The sequence below is a fragment of the Aulostomus chinensis genome, chromosome 15, assembly GCF_037954235.1.
Source record: "Aulostomus chinensis isolate RoL2024-O1b breed Wild chromosome 15, RoL_Achi_v1.0, whole genome shotgun sequence".
Lineage (NCBI taxonomy): Eukaryota > Metazoa > Chordata > Actinopteri > Syngnathiformes > Aulostomidae > Aulostomus > Aulostomus chinensis.
In genome coordinates this window covers 11366924-11378260 of record NC_141334.1, presented here as the reverse complement: position 1 = coordinate 11378260, position 11337 = coordinate 11366924, and the positions used below count along the sequence as shown (strand labels likewise).

The 11337-nt window shown below is 41.1% G+C and overlaps 1 protein-coding gene across 6 annotated transcripts in view; it reads right to left on the bottom strand.

Moving 5' to 3' along the window:
• The window catches only part of tiam1a (TIAM Rac1 associated GEF 1a), a 74723-nt gene that overhangs the window by 35894 nt on the left and 27492 nt on the right, over window positions 1–11337 (bottom strand). For all 6 annotated transcript variants that reach the window (XM_086179042.1, XM_086179043.1, XM_086179041.1 and 3 more), the window contains exon 2: window positions 795–896. The gene's annotated coding sequence lies outside the window, so the exon portion shown is untranslated. The remainder of the gene's footprint in view (window positions 1–794; window positions 897–11337) is intronic.

Sequence of the window (11337 nt, the reverse complement as noted above, 5' to 3'; positions counted from 1 at the left end):
CATCATCACACCCACACCATCAGGTTCTCAGCGTAGGCTAAAACTCACATGCTGATGAAAATCTCTCTGAAGAAATTTGTTTTAATAAGTCATGAGAGTGAAAGCCTTAAAACACGAGCATCGTGATGTTTTCCTTATAATTACAAAAACAAAAACAAAGCCATATCATCGCTGTTTTAGAGAAACTTTAAGACAAGCACAAATGCGCTTGAAAGATAAAACAATTATTTTTAAGATCTGAGAAGTCTTCCTCAGAGAACGAGTGGATTGGTTGTAAGTGCAAATTGTGAAAATAAGCTACACTAAAGATTAGGTGACAGACGCTATCCAGCGGCCATAGTGATAATGACCACAGGAAAATGGTAAGTCATTATTTATTGAGAAAGGGAGGAAGACTCAAAAATATTAGCGTGGGACATTTCTGTTGGATCGCCGCTGCAGCTCTAAGTCAAGACACAATGGTTCACTGACAGAAGTGCTAATTTGAATCCAATCTTTCCCTCAAAAAAAGTGTTGCTGGAGCTAAACCTCATCAGAACTAAACCTTAACCTTAACCCAACAGAAAATAAACCTTTTTTTTGACAATGACTTACGATGGCACACCAAAAAAGATGTGCTGAATCATTTAATGAGAAACAGGTCTGAATGTAATGGGTGTTTACGGTGGAGGCAAACTAGTAAACTAGAAAGAAATTCATTCATTTTGTAACTATTTATATAAAATGATACAAAATACTCATTTTTTTAGAGGTGTCTCTAGTGATTAAAGACAAAAGTATAATGATATAGTTACCTGTGGTTAAAGTAGCTGCTTCACCAGCATGTCCACCTCAGGGTGGTGTCATCTTTCCCCAACCGCATGATCCTCCACACTTCCCCAAATAGTGGTGTCAGTCTGCCCCAAGAGGAACAAGAAGACAGAGAAGTGTTTCAGTGAGGCTCTCAATACTTCAAAGTGACCTGAAGTGTAAAACGCGCACAGAGGAGAAGAGAGAGGAGGAAGGCACTTCTAAAAGTACTGCAAGAGGATCTGCCAGGTACGTCATATAAAGGGAGGTAAACATGAAAGGAAATCTACAAGGAACTCCAGAGAGGGAAGCTACAGGATGAGAGACAGTATCCTGGATGAAAGAGAATAAAGAACACTGGTCAGTAGGCTTGGATAATGCATTGAAGCTAGTGAAAGCAGCAAACAAGAAATGCACGCGCACGCACACGCACACGCACACGCACACACACACACACACACACACACACAGGCACACACACAATGAAAAAACAAAACAAAACACAGGAATTTCTTTTAACTGTGCACTGAAACTCATTGCCAACACAAAAACCATACAGGCATGTGCCAACATGAGTACTGAACAGTTTGGGGAAACACCCCTTGCCTCCCTGCAGACAAAGAAATGTGCGCATACACACAAACACACACACAATGTTGGTAAAATGACAGAAGATGAAAGCAGCTATGGAGGATGATTTTCTGCTTAAGACTCAATTAAATGATCCTTCGCATCACAACCTAATTTTCTTTAATACCAGCCCTGAGCTGCTTAAGGGTAGACCGCCATTTCCATAATGTGCTATGCATCCAGTGGAGGAATGCAAGAGCAAGCATGATCGCTGCTATAGGTTTGCTTATATTTTCAGCTCAATTCTTGATGAGAATTCGGTTTGGATGGAATACAGCAGAAAAAAAACTGTGAGCCAGTAAAGACACGTTGAGAGGCCTGAGACTGCTGCACTAAGTGCTGCGTTTGTTTTATGGTCCAATGAACCAATAGACTTCAACATTATATCAGATAAATCACTGTTTTTGAGCAAAACAAAAGAAGTGTTAAACTGGTATCAGTCAGCACAGGTCTAGTGTCACCTATTTATTCCCGTAGAAAAAAAAACAATTCAAATTTGAGTGCACCTGCTGTTTTTATTACTGACAAAAATGCGGATAAAGCTAGAGTTCGGTCTGGCCATTCCATTGGGCATTGTATTAATTGGAACCTGGCTGTGATAGCAGTCAGTGCCGCAGCCTCCGCCAGTCATGTGGGGACATTCACCGTGTTGCATCGACGCTTCACACAAAATCAAGGTGATCAGACACTTCCCTGCTGTTCTAAGAGAGTTTGTGATATTTGGTGTTTTATCTTTTTATAAGAAGGTCTCTAACTTCTTTTCATTCAACTTTGTTCATTTCCGACAAGATATTGGTTGATGTTTTAATTGAATGTGCGTCTTTTCATCCTTCTTCCAGTGACCCTCATCGTCTACACAGCACCCTTTAATCCTCATCTCTCCTCAGTCACCTGATGAGACTCAACAAATGCTTGCCACCCCCCCAAACCCCCAAAAAACAAACAGAGACACACCTACTGAGGTACAGACACACAATGCCTGAATATTTGTTTAGCAATCAGTCTTGCTTTCCCTTTACGTTTCAGTTGAAATAGTCAACAAAACTGGCTTTCAATCTTTTATGGAATAAATGCAGTCTGCTGGTAATAACTAATAATAACAACAACAAAAAAAAGATTACTTGTCTGTGGTTGGACCTGCTGTTGCCAGGTTACAGATCATCTGTCTGTCTGTGTGAGTGAGTGAGTGAAAAACACACAAACACACAGGCATAACAAACAAAACAATCCTGTCTGACACAACACAAGGGAAATCAAACCATTACCTCTCCTCTGGCAGTGTACACTCTGCAATGTTTAGTGTCTTTGTCTTTTCCTCTCTTCCCGTGCCCTGCAGCCAGGCATTGGAAGAGAGGGGTAGCAAGGAATTGGGGAGGTTGGGCTGAACCCTTGTAGAGCTTGAAAGGTGGGGCAAGGCTGGAGGCATGAGGAGGAAAAAAAGGCTCTGAGGTTAGTCAAGATTGGAAAAGAGGGGGGAAAAAACATACAGGGGTAGTGTGCTATGAATAGAAGTTTTACAGAGAAAAAAAGGGAAAAAGAGGATGAGGGAGAAGTAGCAGTAGATAGAGGAATGGGAGGGGGCTATTGTTGCTTAGCTTTAAGTGGATAAGTAGACGTGCTCTGGCTGCCTCTCTTTGGGCTTAATTGAGGGAGTCGAGACAAAAGGGGAAACATATTTATTCACTCTCTTTCTCTCTCAGTCTCTCACTCTCACTCTGTTTCTCGCACTATATTAACACACTGATGGGGGGTATTATTAACACAATGGCTACGGCATCATTACCATGCAGACATGCCCAATCATGGACCAGCACACACACACACACACACACACACACACACACACACACACACACACACGTCTTAAATGTCTTAAAAACCTATTTTAAAACTTAATTCTGTTTTGTTGGAATAGAGGACACTTTCTTTACAAGCACAGAACATAAAATCAGAGAGTGAGGGAGAGAGGATGGATGCATGGATGGATGCATGAAGTGATGGATGGATGGATGGATGTGGCACTTTACTGTCAGAAATAACTGGCGCTGTCGGGTGAGTTAGAAATATCCTCACGTCTATCGCCTAACACATGAACACAGAGAACACGCAAGCAGGTAGAGTGTCTGTAGCATGCAGTAGCACACAATGGTAGAAATCCCAAGAGAGACACAAGCAGGTTTTTCCAACTCAAACTCGTTTGGAAAAATACCAAAGGCCTGTCAGAACAGCCACAGAGCGAGCGGGCACACCCAACTTCCCCCCCGCTAATCTTTTCATCTCAGCACCTGTCTCACAACTCCACCCAAACTTGACACACAGCTCAGCTCTCCAGACTCAAACCACACATGACACAAGTAAGAGATGGATGTGCAGTGAGAAGCCAAGCCAAACCGGTTTTTAAGAGTCTGTCACAGTCTGGACCACTTGCCTTGGGTGGCTAATGAAATCAGACTTCAGATGATGTCATAGGTCCTTCATCAAAACTTATTCAGCTAATAAAAACAATGAAAAATTAATCATAATTATTGTTCCCAATATGAATCATGCTTGTATAACTGTCTGTCGTGTATTTTTTACTCCACCCACAACAACACACAATGTTGCCCAAGAGCATTGAGGTGTTAGTTGAGTGCTTTATTACTCAAACTGTCGCCTTCTGGAGCAACAGATTACCTGATACACAACCCTTAAAGAGCTATTTTCAAATAATTAAACACTTATTTCTATTTGTGTACTTAATGTTTCATTAAATTGCTGTTTAAAGTTTATACAGTTGTTATAGTTTATGAAACAGTACAAGAACTACGACTGAGGATTTACATTCACTCTGATATTCTCAATAGGGCCCCGTACTGATTCTCGGACTCTTTCAATGATCTTACACTTTTTTTCCTCTCTCTCTTGTACAATTATTTATCGATGCAATAAAGTCAATCATCACACATTTAAAATCAAATTCTCTTCATTGAGAATCGTATTGTTCACTCAGGTAAACTTTACTGTAACTTACAAGCTGCCAAAAATGACAAGCTGCAAGTGAGAGTGCAGTCCTCCACCAGGGAGATTGATAAGTGACACCTGTTGTATTCATTTGCCTATTTCAAGTATGGATCATTATAAATATGTTCTGTCAAAGGAAGTCACAGGAAAAAAATGAATGCGACAGAGATACATGGGTAATTTTAGTATCAAATTGTGGCCCTTTGAATCTGATCCTGAGGTGCCATGATATTCTCACCGCTTGTAACCATAGAAACCAATCTACAAACTGCTGTAACATGAGCGCCTGCTAGCTTGACTGATTTCTCTGACCTTCCTCTGCACCCTAGACCCATGATCACATGGGTCACATGGGACACAGTCACTGGACGTACCCTCGCCTAAAGCCTTTTCCCGCACCTTCCACATTCCTCAGATGGTTATCGTACCCCCACTCTCTCAAAGCAAGGAGTGAAGTCACTGAGGTTGATGCTCTCTTGGGGGGGTAAACTGGGGACTAAATTCCAACAGAGTTAAGACAAAAAAAACTTGACTTCCTGATTGAAGACACCTGCACATGCCTGCAGAAATACACACCTTGCAAACATCAACCTGTTGTTGTTGTTTACAATTAGCAAACCTGCTTTGAAAGATAACAACAGCATGCAATCACTAGGTGCAGGAAGGGTCAATGGTCCAAACAAATGAGGATCGAGGACATTGGGTGTGTGTCTGAATATGCGCACCTTCTACAACTTCTCCAGTGTTGAGATAACAGTCAAATATGCTCAGAAGCATCCCACTGTAGAGATTGGAGCGCATGCACACTCCGCTGCACTCCCACACTTCCTCTTAGACGGGACTGTCTGGCTGAATTCCCTGGAAGAGGGAGATTAGCTACTTATTCATCCTTTTGGGATCTGACAAGACACGTGCCACCTCCCCCTTCTCCCAGCTTACACACATGCACATACACAAGCAGAGCGCCTGCAAGCATGAGTCTCGGCTGCTGCGTAAATCAAACTGTAATTTCTTTTAACTGGTGAAAGACAAACTGTGATTCCTTCCTGAAGAGGGATTTCATTTTGAGACCACAGAGGATGGTAAAGCATAAAAAAATGACAGAACAAAGTAGAGTGGGAGGAAATGAAATGAGATGATTGTTATTCATTTACAGCAGCCCCTCTATTCATCATCTCCTTCACAGAGAAGTTCAGAGAGATTGTTTTCCTTGTAACGAGGAAAAAAAATCATCGTTTCCTGTTAAAAAGCAAAAAAAAAAAAAAAAAACTATTAAAAAAAGATGTGGTGCAGCTTATCATCTGCAAAAAAAATAGATTTTGGGTCAGTGTCTGTGTGGTATTTGTGGATCAAGTGGAAAGATAAACGGGCAGTCGGATTCCCCAACAGCCAATTCACTCCACTTTACTCCTCAAGTGTCACTAACCTCATTAAATACGCTCCTCCATCTTTCTAGGAGCTTACTCTGTACGCTCCTTAACTCAGATTTCAGCTGACTGTCTGCGGCACAGTGCAGTCAGGGATTACCATATTTTAAAGAAAATCCTTCTTCGCACAAGTCCTCCATTGAGTGAGGGGCCCAAGCGAATCAATGAGAGTGTGTGTGTGCGCGTGTGTGTGTAGCTTATGACGCACAAGCTGCTTCTAAGTGCAACCTCAGCGATCAGTGACTCCCTGTATGAATTCAAAGACAGGCAACCCCATAGATTTAAACCTCCAATTATGATAAAACTCGACACCTCTTTCAAGATGTATATTTTAATGTGAGGCTTTTACACTGGAAGATCAAAGTACTTGATTCTGCACTTGTTCTGTTGAAGTACCAGATCAACCCTGTGTCAGCGTAAATTACACAAAATCCTTTTTGTTGATAGAACACAATACGGTGTCATGGACTGAATGAGAAATTTGCTTTTCTTCTTTTTTAACCTTTCCCCAATCAACGCTCACTCATTCATTCTACTGAAATGGTGATTACCCTTACAATCACAGAAACCAATCAGCTGAATATGCATGTGGTGATTTAATATTTCAAATATGTCAGAGGCAAAAGAAGTGTTGTTTAATTATCCAGGCTTAGCGGGACAAGATTCAGATTCAGCTGGTAACTGCAGAAACCCTGTGGGACAGCCTGGGGATGAGTAGTTGCTGGGAGCGTTGGAAAAAAAAAGAAGTGCTATGTGGACGTAGCGTACCTGAATTTCTGGAGATGACGTGTGAGCAGTGACTACAGCAACAAGAAGCACACAAACATGCATTTGTAGACTGGTAGCTCATTCTGACTCAGCCTGCAGTGTATTAGTAAGCTTTCTCCTGCTCCATTTCAATCACTTCTTAATTCAACATGCAGCAAGCTATTTCAGCAATTTCTGTCTCATTATATCAGTAACGATGGCGAAGGCGAAAATGAGGGGTCAGCATCATTTGGCAAACTCTTTCTTCTGTGTGTTATCAAATGTTAGAGGAGCAGGAAATGTTTTTTTTTTTCCCTCTACAGACAGAATATGTTTGAAAAAGTAAATTAAGTTTGTTACTTCAACTAAAACTGGTTTAATAATCTGTGCAAACACGCTGGTCTGACTGAAATACACACATTTTAAAAATGATCAATATCTGCCGATACCGACGACACGCCACTATTATCGCACATTCTTGATGAAGAGAAACTGTAACTGGGTCAGTCTGCAGCGAGCACAAACTGTTGCTAATCAGTGCACGTCTCCGCCCACTAAATGTCATCTGCAGCTGTCATAACTGAAAGGATCATTCTATCACAGGTGCAATTGAAGGGAATCATAAGGACCAACATTAAAAGAAAATAAGATTTGTACATAGATTTGTTGATGAATCCATATACCGTCACAGCGAGAAAAAGCACTGTAATTCAAAAGCAATCCAAAAAAGTACAAAGCAATCAAAGACTTCTACACTTTGGTAAAGTAGAGCACACAAGGAGGGAACAAAATTATTATGTCATTGTGTAATTCTTGTAAAAGTGGTGAAGAATGGTTCACATCGCTTCTCCAACTCAAGCTGTAGTTTGATAACTCTGGCTGCCAGGAGAAGGATGCAAGACGATAACATGGAGGAGTGTAATATTTCACACTTTAAGAGGTTTGGATTGACAATGATCTTACCAACAAAAAAAAACCTTGTTTCTTATAATCAGTGCATAGGCTCATTTTCTGTTGCTAATTATATCTATCTCTGTCTCGATATACTTTTTGTTTGTTGTCATATTTCCACCGAATAATTGAGAAAATGTCAACAGTAGTATCAAAGACTCAATATCAATAGAAAGTAACAGATAGACAGATAGATAGACAGATGTTTATTGTCACTGACACAGAATGGGGGGTACGTGAGGGACTGAAACATAGTACTCAGGCCTCAGCGGTAACTATCTGACTGAATAAATATTGAATAAAATATGTTAAAAAAAGATAAGTTTAAAATAAAGGAGAAAAGGGTACCTTGGACCTGTCCTGTCTAGACCTATCCAACTAGAAAATATTAAAACCTCGCAGCACAAAGTGCATTCGACTGCAGTGATATATAATAAATAAAGAGAGAAAATTAAAAAAAAGATTCTTATTTTCCTTAGAAATGGTCCATTTGAGCCAACTGTTTTATCAGTTAAGCTATGCAGCATCAGCACCAACTCAGACACCACAAACCCGTAGACAGATGTGAATGCAGCCAAATCGGTGGGTAATACTTCCTGTTCTGCTCTGTGCAGACTGGGAGGATAGTGAAATAACAGGGTGGATGAGTGGGCGAGAAAGAGAAAGAGAGAGAGAGAGAGAGAGAGAGAGAGAAGGGATAAGAGGGTTTCAAGCAAAGGTAGACTGATTGAGGTGGGAGGTTGATACAGGGGGAAGGGATGAGAGCTGCAATAGGGTCTGAAAAAACAGATGATGGTGTTGAAAGGGGGATGAGAGGCTGTTAAAGCGGCAGGGAGCTGGTGGAATTGAGTGTTGGGCCACAGGTAGACAGATGAATGATGTGTGCTGAGGTGGAAGGAGACATGAGAGGTAAAGAGGTGGAGTGGTGCTGATAGGTCCTGAGGGGACTGATAGATGGATGTTGTGTCAGTTCAAAGAGGGGCGGATGTGAACGAGCCCCATTTGTTGTCAGTAGCAATATGACTGGACTAAGGCCATCTTAAGAGGGCTACTGAGGAGGTGTTTGGTGGTGTTTTGGCAGTGTTGGACTGGAAAGATGAAAGCGATGATACCATTCTAAGGAAAAATGGCTATTTGCTACAATTTTGAAACCAATTCATAAAAATCTTGTGATTTTTTTCACGTTAGAAGAATATACATTTGCCTACTATTATATATGAGATGTTACCAAATTTGCGAGTGTGTGGCCGTTGCATAGAGCAAGAGGGAGGTGAAACCTGATGAAATTAGTATTTTACATGAGGGAGCAGTTGTGTTAATGTGGCGTAAATATCACTTCCTGGGTCAAAAGGTGGAAGGTGGCGCCGGAGAACACAACATAGGGCATTTCTGATCAACCCAGTGGGAAGAATATAGATGAAGGTGTAAAAGAAAAAACGCTCGCCCAAAAAACGCAGCTATGTTGGAGTATCATCAGGGACTCAACTCTTCTTTGCTGGTCTAAAATGTGTAGCCTAAGCCATGACAGGAAGTTGTGCTATCCTGCCAACTATTGTTTTAGAACAATGACAGAGAATGGATTTGCAAAAAAAAGAAAAAAAATGCTGCATATCCCATTTCTCTGGATGTTTGTTCATGTTGTACAAACATTTTTACTCTGATCATACATCAGTAATGACATCATATGACATGCAAACAGAGTTGGTAGTATAAAACAAAGAGCAAATATGTGTAGGTCTATATGTTTCTTTGTTATACAATCAGATATTAATTTGTACCAGAAAGAAAATAATCCAGGTTTTTATGAGCCATGTGTAGCCTGAAATGCTATAATAGGAAAAATACATCTAAAGCGGAGTAGAGGAAGTCTGATGTTACCCTGTTTTTCAAACAGTCAACAGACAAAGCTTGCCAAGAGGGAAATAAAAGAACACCTATACTCATGTATATTTGCATGCAGTCTTGATAAGCTCATTATTCTCATTATGAAACCAGTAAGACTACAGATAAAGTGATAGAGTTTAGTTTTAAATTATGCAGGCATGGAATTGTTCGGTTTTTAATCAAATGGTTAGAATAACGCAACGACAATTTAAAAAAAAGCTGTTATCACTTATTGAATTAAGCAGACTGCCGAGGCTCTGCAAAACCTTTGCAGTATTATCCTAATTAGTAGCAGAGAGCAAGACAGAGGCTTTAGCATGACTGGACAAAGGCAGGATAAAAGCAGATGAGGAGGGAGAGGTAGAAATGGAATGAAACTTAAGAGACGCTGTGACAGTGTAAACCGGCCCAGATCGAGTATTGAGACAGAAATGAGTGGCAGAAGAATGGGTGATACACAGGAGGACTGGAAGAAGACGGGGGGAGTGAGACAATGGGAGGTGGAAGGGGGAGTTATCATCCCTGAGCACCTGAGTCAACATCAATACTCGCAAACAGTACCCCCTTGAAGAAGAGACAGAAGACAATGTACTGCAGTGAGGGACGGAGGTAGAAATGCACCACAAGAATGTGACACGCAAACAGCAGCTCACTGTGGTGTGTGTGTGTGTCTGTCTGTCTGAGACAACAGGCTGGGACACAACGCGCTGAAATGCCATTGCGTTCTTTTCCGATATAAAAAAAATGTTGATTTACTGATGGGAGGTAAAGATAACGTGAGGTTAACAAGATCAAACTTCATTGAGAATGTCAAAAAAGTCAAAAGCAAAAGCAAAAGGTTTTATGACTCCGTGATGTTTGACTTCAGAGTTGTAGAGTAGAAGAATGTGGAACAAATTGTCTCGCATACTGTTGCTGTCATTCATTGTGTCCTTTTGTTCAACACACACACACACACACACACACACACACACACACACACACACACACACACACTGAGGTACATCAGGTTCCGAGAATGAAAGTGGACCTACGCCCAGATTACTGCATCCAAGTTCTGCAAATTTTCAGAAACAGGAACCTGCTTCAGTAGTTTTAGCACATCATGCGTTACTTTCCCTCACGGATGTTAGTCACGCTTTACAACTAATTCAGTAAGACCGACCAACGCTTTATCTTGAACTTTTCCACCCTGGATCATACCCATGCTAGAACTGGTATAAGTTTGCATAATTAAAACAAATAGTCAATTATAAAAACCTTGTGTCACTAACTATGAAGACTGGAAAGCCATCATTAAATCCCAAGGTACGGTGAATCGTCCCCTCATGTCACTGTGCAGTTACATTTCCCATGTTTAAAAGATGTCTTGTGACAAAAAAAAAGAAAACCCTACAAAGGAGACAAGAACATCATCAACATGTCACTTATGTGGCGTCTCCTCAGCAGAATGGATCTAGGTCAATGGGTCCATTTCCTGGGAGTTGTGCACACACAGCATACTCAAGCTCGGGTTATTGTTTGGGCTCTGAGTGACTACGGTGAATAGAGCCTCCCCTCCTGGTGCATTAGTGACCTGTATAAGCTCAACATGACACTGACATCTGAGTGCCGGCCTGAGGCGAGAGGACAAAGGCAATCTGACCACACACAGATATGCACAGATTTGCGTGCCTAAAAGCTAAAATACAGGACAATAACAACACCTTCTATAGAAAAGAAATCTCATACAGCACTCACCACACGGTTTTATACCCAATGAAACTCAATCTATGGAACAACGAAAAAACATTCAGCTCTAGCCTGCAAGCCTTCATCCTTTCTTTTATCACACCCACACACACACGTTAAGACGTATTCATTTTTGCACATGCAAATGCACAGCCTTTTGAGACAGCCTTGTACGATC